The sequence below is a fragment of the Lemur catta genome, chromosome 23 (genome assembly GCF_020740605.2).
Source record: "Lemur catta isolate mLemCat1 chromosome 23, mLemCat1.pri, whole genome shotgun sequence".
Classification (NCBI taxonomy): Eukaryota; Metazoa; Chordata; class Mammalia; order Primates; family Lemuridae; genus Lemur; species Lemur catta.
In genome coordinates, this window is record NC_059150.1 from 14,368,197 (window position 1) to 14,382,792 (window position 14,596).

Consider the following 14,596-nt stretch of genomic DNA (forward strand, 5'->3'; position numbering starts at 1 on the left):
ACCAACCCTAAAGGAAATGACTTCTTATCTTTAATAAGAAGAGCGTTGGATGATGAAAAATATCTATGCCTCTTCTCTTATAGGTTTTCCTGGGGGGCCGGGGGGTCACATGATCAGACATCCATGTATGCAGGCTATATGGATTATTTATTGATAACAATAGTGAAATATAAATTTTGGTTATTACAGGATGATTTGATAAATAATTATTAGCAGTAATGCAAAAGAATTTTTTTCAATAGACTTAGTTATATTACCTGTGCTTGTTTGAAAGTACAGCATTATACTCCTGGTGTTGCTCAATAATCATGATGAAAATGCCGATATTTAGCATGTTATACTTATCAGAAAAAGTCACCACTTCTAACATAGCTATAGAGCCATAGAGTTCTTTTGTCAGCCTTCCCAAATTGAATGTAGTCCTATAGTGTCGAGTTTCTGAGAACTATCTTGACTTAGATATCTCAGGTAGCTTTCTCATAACTCCTTCTGCTTGCTGATGTCAATGAAAGGGACTCCATTATTTACTTAGAGGTTTTCTCTGTTACACTGTTGTTTTTATGGAAAGCAATGATTGGTTTTAATATCTAATACTGTCTGTGTTAGATAATAATTCTATAAACTCTGAACAGTTACTCTTCCAGCAACGTGATTTTTACCTTATCGGTCAGAGGTCTCCATATTTCATTATCACTCCTGCTATTAAACTTTCTAGTTTTACATGCTTATATTTTTGCAAAAGTACTGTTGGCCGCATTATCATATTTTATCCTCAGTGCATCCCTTTGAGTCAGAATAAATACTTTTCTGCCCAATTTACTGACGAGAAAACTGTTACACACAGAGATGAATAATTTTCCCATTTTTACAGATGGCATTGACAGGACTGAGGCTAAAAACTGAGTCTTCAAGGAATAAACTAGAAAGCAACTTCCTCTCTTATTTTATACAACAATGGTGAATATTTAGCTCACATAATCTTTTAATTCAAAATTTGGTTGATTTAAAAACTGATCTTGGTCCATTATCTTGTCAAGTCTTTTAGGACTCATTAAAAAAAAAAAACCTAAACTGTGAATGTTTTTAAAAGAATCTTTAGCTACAATCTTGAATCTAAGGAAAACAATATACCTTCCCGAGGTATCCTTTATACCTAAAAGAATAAATCATGTCTAAAATTATTCTAAAATTAAGGCAATAAAATAAGTAAATAAAATGAAGGCAATAAAGGATGACTTTACAGCCTGAAACAGACTGAAACAGCCTCCATGTGTCAGGGTGTGGTGAGTTTTTTTTTTTGATAGCAAACATCTATTAAAGGGTGACCTCCACATTCATTTTTAAAAGATAGTTTTTAGATTTTGCTTCAAGACACATAAAATATTCATATTTATACTCATTTTTCATAAACTGATATCTCCCTCTGTCAGAGATGCTTGAGAGGGTATTCATATGGATACCTGTGATCATTAACAAGTGGAACACCCATATTCTTCATGTACCACTCCATGGACTCTCAAAATGACTATGCCATGAAGTTACTATAGTTAAATCATGAAAGTTAAGGAAGGATTGATTTTTAAGACCCCGAGCCATGGGCAAAAGAAGGCCACCCAAAGGCAACAAAATTCCTGTATTATGTTTTTATTTTTTCCTGCCAAATTGCCATTTATTGCTAGCCTTGGCAAATTTGTTATTCCTCGTTAAGAATCAACTTTATTGAACTGGAAATCTCATCCTCTTACTATTTATTAATACAGTTTTAGAAGAATCCTCCTGCTTTGGTTGGTAGCTGCTCAGTTGGGTTTAAATGTGATGCACTTGTTGGCTGTTTAGCCCCATGGGGACCATGCTGAGACAGACTTACTCAGGCTTCCTTTGAACACAGAAATGAAAATCAATAAACAATTTGAACTTCTTCGAGGAGAATTTTTCTCCTCTAATGAATATACAAGCTTGGTTACAGCTTAATTCAAAGATTGAATTTAGTGAGTGTTTTTGCCTGCACCATGAGCATGACAAACAGAAGCCTCAAATGACATGCCCCACAGGGAGAATTAATGTTTTTAAAAAAATCATCTCTCCCATCCCAAGCCCACATAAAAATGAGACCACTCAACTGTAATAATATTTATTCACACCAGAGTCTTGACAAATGGCCCAGTGAGTGCTCAGTGATAAAATTTGTGCTATCTATACATGAATAGTTTCCAAAGCAAAAAATATACAAACCAGAAAAAGAGAGAGAGAGCTCAATCAACTCAAACAAGTGAATATTTTATCAGTTACGATTTTTTGTATTTCAAGTGACAGAAAACTCAACTTTAGCTTTGGTTAAATTTAGATACCAAGGCACATGTGAGGTTATTGTACAAAAGCCAATTCCTTTGCTTCTCTCTAGTCTTCCCTTGGTGGTATCAACCTCTTCCTTAGTCTCCATGGAAAACCAAGGCATTTCCATGTGACAGCAATATGGCTTCCAAGGAAAGGAGTTAAGTTTTTTCTCACAGTAGTTGAAAAAAGCCCAGGTCCTGGCTCTTGAATAGGGTTCTAAATAGGGTCCCATGCTCATTCTTAACTCTGAGCATGGAATGAACTTAAGGCCACAGAGATCACATCTCAACATTAAAAAGGAGATTCACACTCATTCAAAGCAAGTCTTAAAGTGTCCACCATAGGCGATTTCTCAGAAGAAATTTGAGGTAATATTTTACCAAAAGACTGGGGAGAGGGCACTGTATGACCAAAACCACAGATAGAGGCATGTAAAACAAGTGTGAGGAATATTGCAAAAGTTAGTTCATGCTACTATTAGAATCATCTAGAAGTGTGGTGATAAGTTGTCCTGTACCCATGATTTATCACCAGAAGTTTGTAATATTAAACACACAGGTTAATGAATGTTAACAGTTTTAAAAGATGTAAGAGTAAAGATACAACTATATAAATACCAAGCCAATAACCACAACTCAAATTAAAGTTAGTACTTTACTTACAAATGAGATCTATTATTAAGTAACTATAAGAATGAGATTTCGTACTTCTTGTGTAAATGACTCCACAGCCATAGTGTCCTTTTTATTTATAGTATTTTATCATTAAGTTTCTGGCATTTCTGTGTGGTTTAGCAAGCAACGTAGTCACTGGAGCCATGAAATGTTGCATTTTGTACTCCTCCTTCTCCGCTGTGCTTTTCCCTGGTGAAAGAGAAGGTGCATGCAGAGATGGGAGCTTGTTGGACTGACCTCTTTTCACCCGTGTAAATCAAGGGAAAACATCCTTCTACTTGTTGATGACAAGGCCAGTTAAAAAAAACCCACAAATGAGACAATTCAGTTGATTAATGCCAGATGATGGTTTTGGGGTTTTATGGGTGGAAACAAACCACATGTCTTCTTGAGCCTGGAGAAAATATCAATTCTTTATTCTACTCCTAGATTTTTGCTTTGACTCACATCCACTGTCAGTATCTGTGGTGGTTTTAAAATACATCCACCGATTCTTCCATACCCCTCTCTCTAAATGGTGGAACCTAATTTCTACCCTCTTGTGCATGGGCTGGCCTTATTGACTTATTTTTTAACAAACAGAATATGGGAGAAGTGATAGTATCTCTGTCTTAGGTCATAAAAGGCGTTGCAGCTTCCTTCTTGCTCTCTGTCCTTTGGGTCCCTCATTCTGCAAGAAGCCACTGGCCATGTCACAGTGACACTTCTGCAGCCATAAGAAGAGGTCCTTGTATTAAGGAACTAAGTTTTCCTGCCTACAGCCAGCAAGACACTACTATGCTTCCATCCTCCAGGCATGCGAGTGCACCATCTTGGAAGTGGATATTCAAACCCAGAGAAACCTTCATTTGACTGCAACCTCAGCCTACATCCTGACTTCAACCTCAAGAGAAACTCTTAACCAGAACCACCTACCTGATCTGTTCCCAGATTCGTGACCCTCAGAAAACATATGAGAAATGTTTGTTGTTTTAAGCCACTAAATTTGGAGATAATTTGTTATGCAACAATGAATAACCAATTTAGTATCCAACCTTATTTCCCATTGCTCATCAAGATGCAAACTCTCCTAACGTGTATCAACCGATAAATTAGTCAGTTAACCAACTGAACATGTATTTACTTCTCACCCCTTCCATGCCCACTATAATCGCACGTTTAACCTCAGCACCTTTCTTATCTCATCTTCCCAGACAAATCCTAACTGAACTCATCTCTCCCTTCTTAAAGTTTCTGATTTCCTAGTCAGTAACATACAGTTTAGCCCAAAGTGTTGCTTTAATTGGCTTATATATGCTATATCTGGCCATATTCCCAAAGGGCAGGGGTATTCCTATTTTTAAAATATTTCTAAATGCATTTTTGGACTCAATAAAGTCTTGATTAATTGAAGGAGAAAATTAGTTCCTTAAAATTGCTTGACTTCCAAGGAAATTAAATATTGGTGGCTCTGTTTGATTTGGAGCAAGCGCTGTGTTGCAGTTCGAGGCAGGAAGCAGTCTGTTTTGCTCACATCTGCCTCCCCACTTCACTCTTGCCTAGAGCAGAGGTCAACAGATTTTTCTGTAAAGGACCAGAGAGTAAATATTTCAGCTTTGCCAGGCATCTGCAATGCTTAATTTTGCCATTATAGTGTGAAAGCAGTGATAGACTGTAAGTAAATGAATGGATGTGGCTGTGTTCCAATAAAACTTTCTTTCCAAACACAAATGATAGGCCAGTTTTGGCCCATGGGCAATAGTTTGTGAACCCACGATCTAGGGTGGTATATCTCAACATTCCCACATCAAAAGAATCATCCGGAGAGCTTGTTTTAAAATAAACACACCCACCTGCAAAAATGACTCTGAATCCTTGTAATCTGACAAATTTGGAAAACCCGGGGGAAAGAATCCTTTATTGTGTCCTTTATACCAGGGATGTTTTCACAGAGATGTGAAGCGGGAATTAAAAATCACATTTCGTGGTGACTGGGATTTCTGTGATTTTGCAAGTCCACATTTCTCATCTAAGGACTGACTATTAGGTTTCTCGGAATACACATCTACATTTTTTTATGGGAGGGAAGACCAACAATGGTTAAAGTGATCACTTCCCCATTTTGTTAAAGAAAAATTAATGTCCCAAGAAAACCTTCTGGACTTTTCACTTGGATTGCTATTTTAAACGATGCAGTCACCCTAATTGCTCTTCTGTAAAATGTGTAATTTTCTTAAAAAGATAGTTTCTTTGCAAGATTAAGATTTTGAGGATACAGAATTCAGATAACACGCAACTACATATAGAGCGGAAATACTTAAATCTGATATTTTTGGTGCTTGTGTGGTTTATCTATTCAAACCAAAATTATAATTGCAATTTTTGAATGAGTTTCCTATAAGCTTCTAGGCCTGTCCTAGTCCAATTTAGTGAGTTATATAGTACTGTAAGTAAGATTTCCTCCCTTTCCCTTTTGCATGAGTAATTTTGTTTTATAATTTCAATAAATATGACCAAAAACTAATCTTACTAATTGACCCCAATTCTCCCACACAAATCTTTGGGTATAACTATCATAGATGTATTAATAGATATGTATAGAGCATGGTTTGATTTCTCAACCCAGATGATATTGACATTTTAGAGCAAAAAATTTTTTGTTGTGTTTGGGGCTGTCCTGTGCACTATAGGATGTTTAGTGACATCCCTAGCCTCTATCTGCAAGATTCTAGCAGCACCCTCAAGTTGTGACAATCAGAGATGTCTCCAGACACTTCCAAATGTCCCCAGGGTGGCGGAGGTCAGGAGAAGACAAAATTACCCTTGGTTGAGAATCACTGATCTAGGAAGCATGGATAAGCAAAGTGGAGGATAGAGACAGCTTTCCTGCCCTTTAATCTTATATTAAACTCCTGCCCTCAAATATTTTCCTGACATAAATAAGCAAAAGAAGGGCTCACTTAAGCTGTAATTATTCAGGTAATTGACACAGTTCTCTTTATATGTGCGAACACCAACAGCCACACTTTGCTCTCCTGGGAAAATTGTTCGAGGAATCAATTCTTCAGGAACATCTGGGGGACCATAATTTGTGGGATCCCTCAGTAACGATTTTATAACTCCCAGATGTTAGAAAAACCATTTTGCACACACTGACCCAGGCTCATTGCATTTTAACAAGTCTGCACCCAGAGAATTCGAGGGAGTATGAGCAAGAACTGGGCAGCATGCACCATCTGGTGTTTTAAAAAATGTATACCATAAGCCCAATCAAGAACTTATATTTAGACTATTTATGAATGGGCTTATTTTGAATGAAATAGGAGAAGGCAAACCCAAAAGTAAATGAGCTGGCTTGGAATTTTTTCTTACATTGCATTTTCTAATATATTATTTTATAGTAATAGGATTTTAGAATATAACCTAAGACATGCTATGGGCTGAATTGTGTCCCTCCCCCAAATTCATCCATTGAAGTCCTAAGCTCAGCACCTCACAATGTAATCATATTTGGAGATAAGGTCTTTAAAGAGGTAATTAAGTTAAATGAGGTGTTTAGGGTGGGCCCCAATCCAGTGTTGCTGGTGCCGTTATAAGAAGAGGAGATTTGGATACAGACATGCACACATAGGGGAAACATCATGTGAGGACAGTATGGGAAGGGAGTCATCTGTAAACCAAGGACAGGGGCCTCAGAAGAAACCACCTGCTGACATCTTGATCTTGAACTTCCAACCTCCAGAACTGTGAGAAATAAATTTCTGCTGTTTAAGCCACTCAGTCTATGATACTTTGTTATGGCAGCCATAGAAAACTAATGTAGACACCATGCATAGCGTTGAGCATGTAATAGGATCACAATAAACAATTATAGTTATTGATACTATTATCATTTCATTAATATTATTTTCAACTAATTTCCAAAAACATTTACCAAGTGTCTACTAGGTTTCAGATATTTTGCTACGTGCTGGGGATACAAAGGTACATAAAACAGGGTCTATACTACAGTAGAAGAGAAAGGCAAGCCAGTTTAGAAAATAAATATAAAATAGCTTATTTAAAATACAAAATTAAGTATGTGACATTAGAGAAGCCCACATCCACAACCCCTTATCAAAGTCTAAAACTGGAAAATTTTTAATAACTTCTTTGATAGCAAAGCTTGACTTGAACTGACCTCATTGGATGGCAACACTTGACCTTAAGCCATTAAGGTCTTATTTGATCCCACTTAGGGTGAATATTAGCATGTGTCCATTAGGTTGGCTCTTTCTTTGCAGCCCCTCAGGAAGTCATGGCTCTGTCATCATCTGTCACTATGGCTTCTCTAACTTCCCTGCCTCCTCACGGTTCCTTCTCCTCCCCTCTCTATGCCCTGGGATGTCACCTCCATTGTAAAGCATCAAAGTTTAATTCCTATCTCAGTCTGTATTTTCTAAGGGACCAGGCCAAAGATTGTTGCTACTAGGTTTTAAAAAACATTATCTATAGGATGGGATTTGGGAGTGGGATTCCCAGTTCGTCTGAAATTAATAGGGAGCCCAATGTGGGTGCTGAGTAGGCTTGAATAAGCCCTGGCAAGCAGCGGCATCACACTGAACATGACTGTGGTTAACTGGGTGAGACACAAGTGAAGGAAAGGGCACTGGGAAATCAATTAGCTGAGGCACTTAATGTTATGGGAGCAATTATAGTTATAAAGATTGGGGAGGGCGACATTCTGATGGAGTTGGAAGTTTGCAAAAAATAAAAGTAAAATAACAGGTTAAAGGTAGTTTGCTGTTAACATAAAGCACTCTCTAAAAGCCACAGTTTCTACGGAAAATTTGAAAAAGACCCATCTCATGCAGCTACGAGGAGACTATGCTGAAAATCAGATCCATGATTTGAGTTAGAAGATGGTAGGATTGCAGAAGACTAAAGGCAAATAGCTTTGACAGGCCTCCTGTGACAAAGCCTTGCCTCTGAGAGGGGAAAAGTGGGGGTCTGAGACCCAGCATGAGAATATTTGGGACAAGTCTGAGGCCTCTAGATTCCCTAGATTCCCCTAACTGTCCTGAGCAACAGAAGCAGACTCTTCTTTACTGCGGGAAGAAAATAGCCTCCCCTTTCCTGGAGATCATGCAACGACCTCTTGTGAACTAGCTTCCTTGCAAGGTGATACCTGTCATCCCTGAGTCCCGCTCGCCCCACCCAGATATTCACATGGCTTTTTCCCTCAGTTATGTCATATTGCAGTTCAAATATCACCTCCTCTAGAATAGCCCAACTCTCTCCATTCCCTCACCCAGCTTTATGTTTCTTCATCACCCTTATCACAGTCTGGCATGATTTTATTTACTCATTTCATTATTTGTTTACTGCCTGTCTTCCCGATTAGAATACTTACCCCACGAGGCCACAGCCATTATCGGTTTTGAATCCTCAGCACTTATTAATAGTGCCAAGCACATAGTAGATCATTTATAAATATTTGTAGAATAAATTAATAATCAGTTATTAACTGTTAATTAAATTGTTTATAATTAAATAAATGTATTAAATATGTTAAATGATTAATACGAATTAATCAGAGACCCTGTGCATGCCTAGCTCTGGTAGATAGGGGGACTGTGAAGTTTAAGGCTTAATTCCAACCTCTGAGCAGTTTGCAGTTTCACTGAGGTAATAAGGTACATGCACACACGACATATAAACACACTGCAGTGTAGTATGTGATGAATGTCAAATCAATTATGAGTGTTACATTTGACAAGTTATAAGATTTCAGAAGAGAGAGAACAAAGTTCATTGGAACAGCCAGAGATATTTTTGGAAGAGAAGGGGTTTAACCAGCAGTTTGATATAGGGGTTAAAGCAGCAGTCTCCAATGTTTATGACACCATGGATTGGTTTCATTGAAGACAATATATCCATGGACACAGGGGAAGGGGATGGTTTCTGGATGATTTAAGCATATTATATTCATTGTGCAGCCAAACCTCTCTGCTGATGATAATTTGTATTTGCAGCCACTCCTGGGCACTAACGTCGCTGCCTCAGCTCCACCCCAGATCAGCAGGCATTAGATTCTCATAAGGAGTGTGCAACTTAGATCCCTCGCATGCACAGTTTACAGTAGTGTTCGTGTTCCTATGAGAATCTAATGCTCCTGCTGATCTGACAGGAGGCGGAGCTTATGAGGTGATACCAGTGATGAGGAGTGGCTGTAAATACAGATGAAGCTTTGCTCACTCGCCCTGCCACTCAACTCCTTCTGTGTGGCCCCGTTCCTAACAGGTCAGGGACCAGTACCGGTCCTCTACCCCGGGGGTTGGGTACTGAACGTTAAAGGATAGAAAGGAGTATTGTTTGGGTATGCCTTCCATATCCTTACCTGTGCTAAATATGTTGGTATCCAAGTAAGCAACCCATCAAAACCCCCAAATAACCATTTGCCCAATTACTTTGTCTACATGACACACATGCATACATAAAAAAAGTCATCTAGGAGCTTAGCTATGAGTTTAAGTTAATGCTTAAGCAGCTGTGTATTATATTATGAGCTCTGTTGTAATGAGATGAATAAATATTGATTGGTTTAAATGAAATAAGGAGCCCCCAATTCAAGTGCTGAACTATGTCTGTCTACCACTTTAGGAAGGGAAAAATAAGATAGATTCTGTTTGTCAGGGACTGACTGATGTCCAGTCCAATGTCCTCATTTGGTGTCAGCCTCTGATAAAAATGAAGCCAGTTGATTTATTCAAGTATTTTCTTGCTCTGACTCTTTGACAAAAACCCATTTAAATTGCCCTCATCAATTCTACTCTTTTATCCTGGTTTCAGCTTGTACTTGTGCTGTCCTATCCTCTCAACACTGGATTAAATTTGCCATGTTTTAATTTTAATTTTTTGAGTTCAAGAAATTCATATGCTCTAAGACTTTTTATTTATCTTGGTTTTTAAAACTAATAACTTAAGAAAATTAAAACTTTGGTTACCGGCTCCTGAGGGTTAAAGCAGGAGTCAGTTCACAGATGGAATCCCACACACAATACTTTCTTTCCCCTTGAACTGATTTCCTGATTGGTGTAAGGCCAGGAGCTTTTCTTTCCTTTCTTTCTTTCTTTCTTTCTTTCTTTCTTTCTTTCTTTCTTTCTTTCTTTCTTTCTTTCTTTCTTTCTTTCTTTCTTTCTTTCTTTCTTTCTTTCTCTCTCTCTCTCTCTCTCTCTCTCTCTCTTTCTTTCTTTTTCTTTCTTTTTCTCTCTTTCTTTCTTTCTTTCTTTCTTTCTTTCTTTCTTTCTTTCTTTCTTTTTTTTCTTTCTTTCTTTTTTTTTTTTTTTTTTTTTGAGACAGAGTCTCACTCTGTGGTCCGGGGCTACAGTGCCATGGCGTCAGCCTAGCTCACAGCAACTTCAAACTCCTGGGCTCAAGTGATCCTCCTGCCTCAGCCTCCCAAGTAGCTGGGACTACAGGCATGCACCACCATGCCTGGCTAACTTTTTGTGCATATTTTTAGTTGTCCAGCTAATTTCTTTCTATTTTTAATAGAGATGGTGTCTCGCTCTTGCTCAGGCTGGTCTCGAACTCCTGAGCTCAAATGATCCACCCACCTCGGCCTCCCAGGGTGCTAGGATTACAGAGGAGCTTTTCTTCTTTCAGTATCAGTGGTGGGCTCATGTCTTTATCAGAAGCTCCTGAAAGAACGTTGTTTTTCTTAGTGATGTTTTTCTTCAAAGGTAAGACATTCCGAGAGGAAAATGCAAATTTCTTCTTTTAGTTTAGGAAAATGTTTTCAAAGTATTCAATAAACAGTTTCCAGAATTTGAATGATGAGAAGAGTGGTTCCAAGAGAAATAAGGAGCCAAACAAGCAAGTCCTGGTAAATTTAAGAAGAGAAGGCAATCAGGTTATGACTCTTAAAGATTTTAAGGAACTTGTATTTAGTGGCTAAGGAAGAAGGAAAAAACACCTGGAAGAATAAGTATACATTGAGTATTGAATGAAAAAATATCTGAATGAATAAATCAGCAAATCTTAGAGAATTTTGTTATTCATTGGTTAAAGTACAAACATTTGTAAGAACCTAGATTTATAGCAGCACGATTTGTAGATCCATATTCCTGAGTGATGTAATCCCACTGCTATATTTGCTGAAAAAGTATTCCTACTTGAGGCCAGAAGGATTAATTATGCTTTCTTGGTAATACACCAAGAAACAGTCTGATGTCTCTTAAAACAAAGCAATACAACACTCTAAATGTACAAGCAGCATTGCTCCAGGAAGCACATTTGTCTGTCAAAGCCAAATAGTAATCCTAATTTAATGAACATTCTCAGTTTGCTGAGCCCTTTGGGGAATGAAAGAGTCTTTTGGGAAAGCCTGAAAATGAACTGTACCAATATATTAAGCAGATTTTTTTTTTTTAGGTTGAAATTGAAGTGCCTGGAATGCATGACCAAAAGATTCAGGAGTTCCCTCAAAACAGAGTTTATTATCCAAAATTATCACTTAGATACTGAGGGAAGAGGAAATAGTCATCTATATCTTAAAGATTCTTGCCCTGCTCCCAGACAAGTTACTTTTACCTTTGTATCTTGAGGTCACCTCAAGATACACTTGCTTTAAATAGCGAAACTCCTGGGCACAATCAAAAAAGAGCAATATCAGATTCTTTCCTTCCTTCCTTCATCATTGGTACCTATCATGCTAGCTCGATGCTCCACATGCAACTTGCATAGTGAGATTAGGGCTATATTAATGAACAAAGGACTATGCGAACATAGAGAAAAAATGCTTACGTCTACCTGAGGTATTGAGTATTCTCTGACAGATGGCCTTTTAATGGAAAATTGCATTCTACAAAGCAACACCAAAAAAAAAAAATTAAAACAAGTATTTTCTGGAACATCTAGTTTTTCATGGTAATGGCAACCATGGGCTCGTTGAGCAGGCTTTAGTTAGGAACCCGTGTCAAGCTGTGTGTGGTTCTTCAAACAGCCCTCCTGACCTCCCAGGTGCCAACAGCCATGTCTTCTCCTTCCGAGGTCCTTTCATTGGCAATCACTCTAGGTCTCAGCAAGGGAGGGAATACCCTCTCTCAAACCTGCATTTAACTGCACCTGCTTAGCTTAGGAAGACAAGTTTTGCAGTCAGTATGCCCTGACTATTCTCCACCTCTGCTCCTAGAGCACCTGGGTGAGCCCTAAATCCAATGAAGGACATAGAAGGACAATACCTTTACTGTTCTCTACAGTTTGACATCTCATTTTCCATGGTGCTATCTGGTGGTGGCTGGCATCTCCTTTTGTCCTGTAACTTTTATAATAGGAGTAAGTGCCCCTTCTTTTCCCTTATTTTATATATAGGATTTCTGTATTTATGTATTTGTCTTACCTCTTAATGAGGCTGGGCACCGAGGGGGACACATGCAACTATGTGTCAAGATGTTGGTGGTGCCCAGATCTCCCTGGGGACATGCCCAGTGTTTGTGAGCCGGTGTGTTTTTTCCATGATGCCAGGTACGCCTAAGCAGCAGCTACGGCTACTGGATGGGATCTCAAATCATCATCTTCTCTGAACTGGAAGAGAAGATCACACTTCCAGGTTTTTTTCTTCCAGATCTCCTGATAAATCATCTGTAGCATATTGTGGGATGTGGATGGTTATGTAATTGAGGGGTGGGATGACGTGGGGAAAAGAAATTATATAACTCAAACAGGGACAGAAACTATATAAATCGTTATGAAAATTTCTTCCTGGGAACTGGGCTTGTGATATTTTATTGCCTGCTCCCAAGATGCCAGTAGGCATCACGAGATCAATAAAATTTCCTAAGATGCAATGAGCCAAACTGGTCTCGCTCTTCACTACATTACCCTGGATCCCAGGGAGGCGACGGTGCTGAGCAGGGGTCCTGGTAGCTCTAACTGCCATTTACTTAAAATAACAAGTGATCTGTGAACATCCTTATGCAGAGGCAAGAAGTGGGAAGCAGAATTGAGGAAGAGGATTTGCTCCTTTCATACCTCCCCTGTTAGTTTCCCAAGGCAGCCGTAACATACCACCATAAACGTGGTGGCCAAAAGCAACAGGAGTTTATTCTTTCGTGCGTGGCTCTGGGGTCCAGGAATCTGAAGGAGGCGCTAGAGGAGAATTTGTTTTTTGGCTCTTCCAGCTTCTGGTATTTGTTGGTATTTCCTGTGGCTGCATCAATCCAGTTTCTGCCTCTGTGATCACATTGCCCACCCCCCTCCTCTTCTGCCCATGTCTTCTGTTTTTCTGTCTCTTAAAAGGATGCTTCAAAGTCCTTCAATGGATTTAGAGCTCACCCACGTGGTCCAAGATGCTCTTGTCTCAAGATCCTTCACTTAGTTACATCGGCGAGGACGCTTTTTCCAAATAAGGTAACATTCACAAGGTCCAGGGATATGGACATGGATTTATCTTTTTGGGGGGGTGAAGGAAACAATTAAGTCTATGTGTCAGGTTCTCTTATAGGGACTCTCTATATATTATCTTAACTTTGAATTTCAGAAATCTGTATTCTAGGCATAGCTCTGCCACCAGCTAGCTGTGTTACCTTGGACAAGTCATTTTACCTGTGTGGGTTGCAGGTTCCTCCTCTGTAAAATGAAGGGCAGCCCCTCTGTCTAGAAAGGGGTGCAGAGAAGGCCCTGTTCATTAGTCCACAATGTTAGTGGTGTCCTCTAGACATGATACGCAATGTGCTTCCCCTCTCTGTGATCTCTGTTGACAATAAACTCCCATAGCCACTACTCTCCCCAAATCTCCTGTGGGTATACATGATATCTGAGTCCCCACTTCATACATGCCCCCCAACTAAATATGACCAGACCATTAGTATTTTGATTTAATAATTTCATTCTCTTGTGCTTCTGCAACATAGAGCCAGGGCAACATTATCAATCTTGAACTTTATTTGTATAGCAACGAGACTAGATTTATAAAATCTTCTTTCTGTAATGACAAGCACGATATCCAAGAAAATGATCTCATGGTAATAGTGATCATTGGTGTCTAATTTTCTAGTAAAAGAATGGAAATAATGCAGTAGGGAACTACAGAGTCTTAATTTTAGAAGACTTCAAAGAATTTGGCTCAATTCTATGTATGTACTTACCATCCGCAATTTTCCAGTTGTACTAGACACTAGGAATACAGATGAACATAAGAATCCGTCCTTTCTTTTGTTCACTCACCTTCTAAAGGAGGCAAAAACATTATGCTCATGCCCAACCACTGGCAGTCATGTAGGGGAAGCCAAAGAAAGTTCTCATGAAAAAAAAATTAACAAATTGAATCAGGGATAAAACTGTGGAAAAGGACCAAGATGCAGAGCCAAAGATTGTTGGCTACATTGCGAAATCATGAGAAAGCAGATGCCGATTGCCCTGCCACTGAAACCCCAGCGGGTACAACTACTCGTGACCATCAAGGGATTAATGGTGCATTTAAATTGTTCTCACCAGAGGTTATATACGCAGTGAGCCACGGTGGAGGCCAGAGCTGCATGCGACCTAATGGCAAACTCTAAAATCCCCCTGCATTTTTCTGAAGGGAGGATTGATAATATCCAAGACGTTGTGGCAAACAATCAGTT

The 14,596-nt window shown here is 38.9% G+C and overlaps 1 long non-coding RNA gene across 1 annotated transcript in view; it reads left to right on the forward strand.

The window, feature by feature from the left end:
• The window catches only part of LOC123626789, a 60,570-nt gene extending 47,238 nt beyond the window's left edge, over positions 1-13,332 (forward strand). Inside the window, exon 3 of the long non-coding RNA XR_006731012.1 lies at positions 13,269-13,332. This is a non-coding gene — a long non-coding RNA (uncharacterized LOC123626789). The remainder of the gene's footprint in view (positions 1-13,268) is intronic.
• The last annotated feature ends 1,264 nt before the right edge of the window (positions 13,333-14,596 follow it).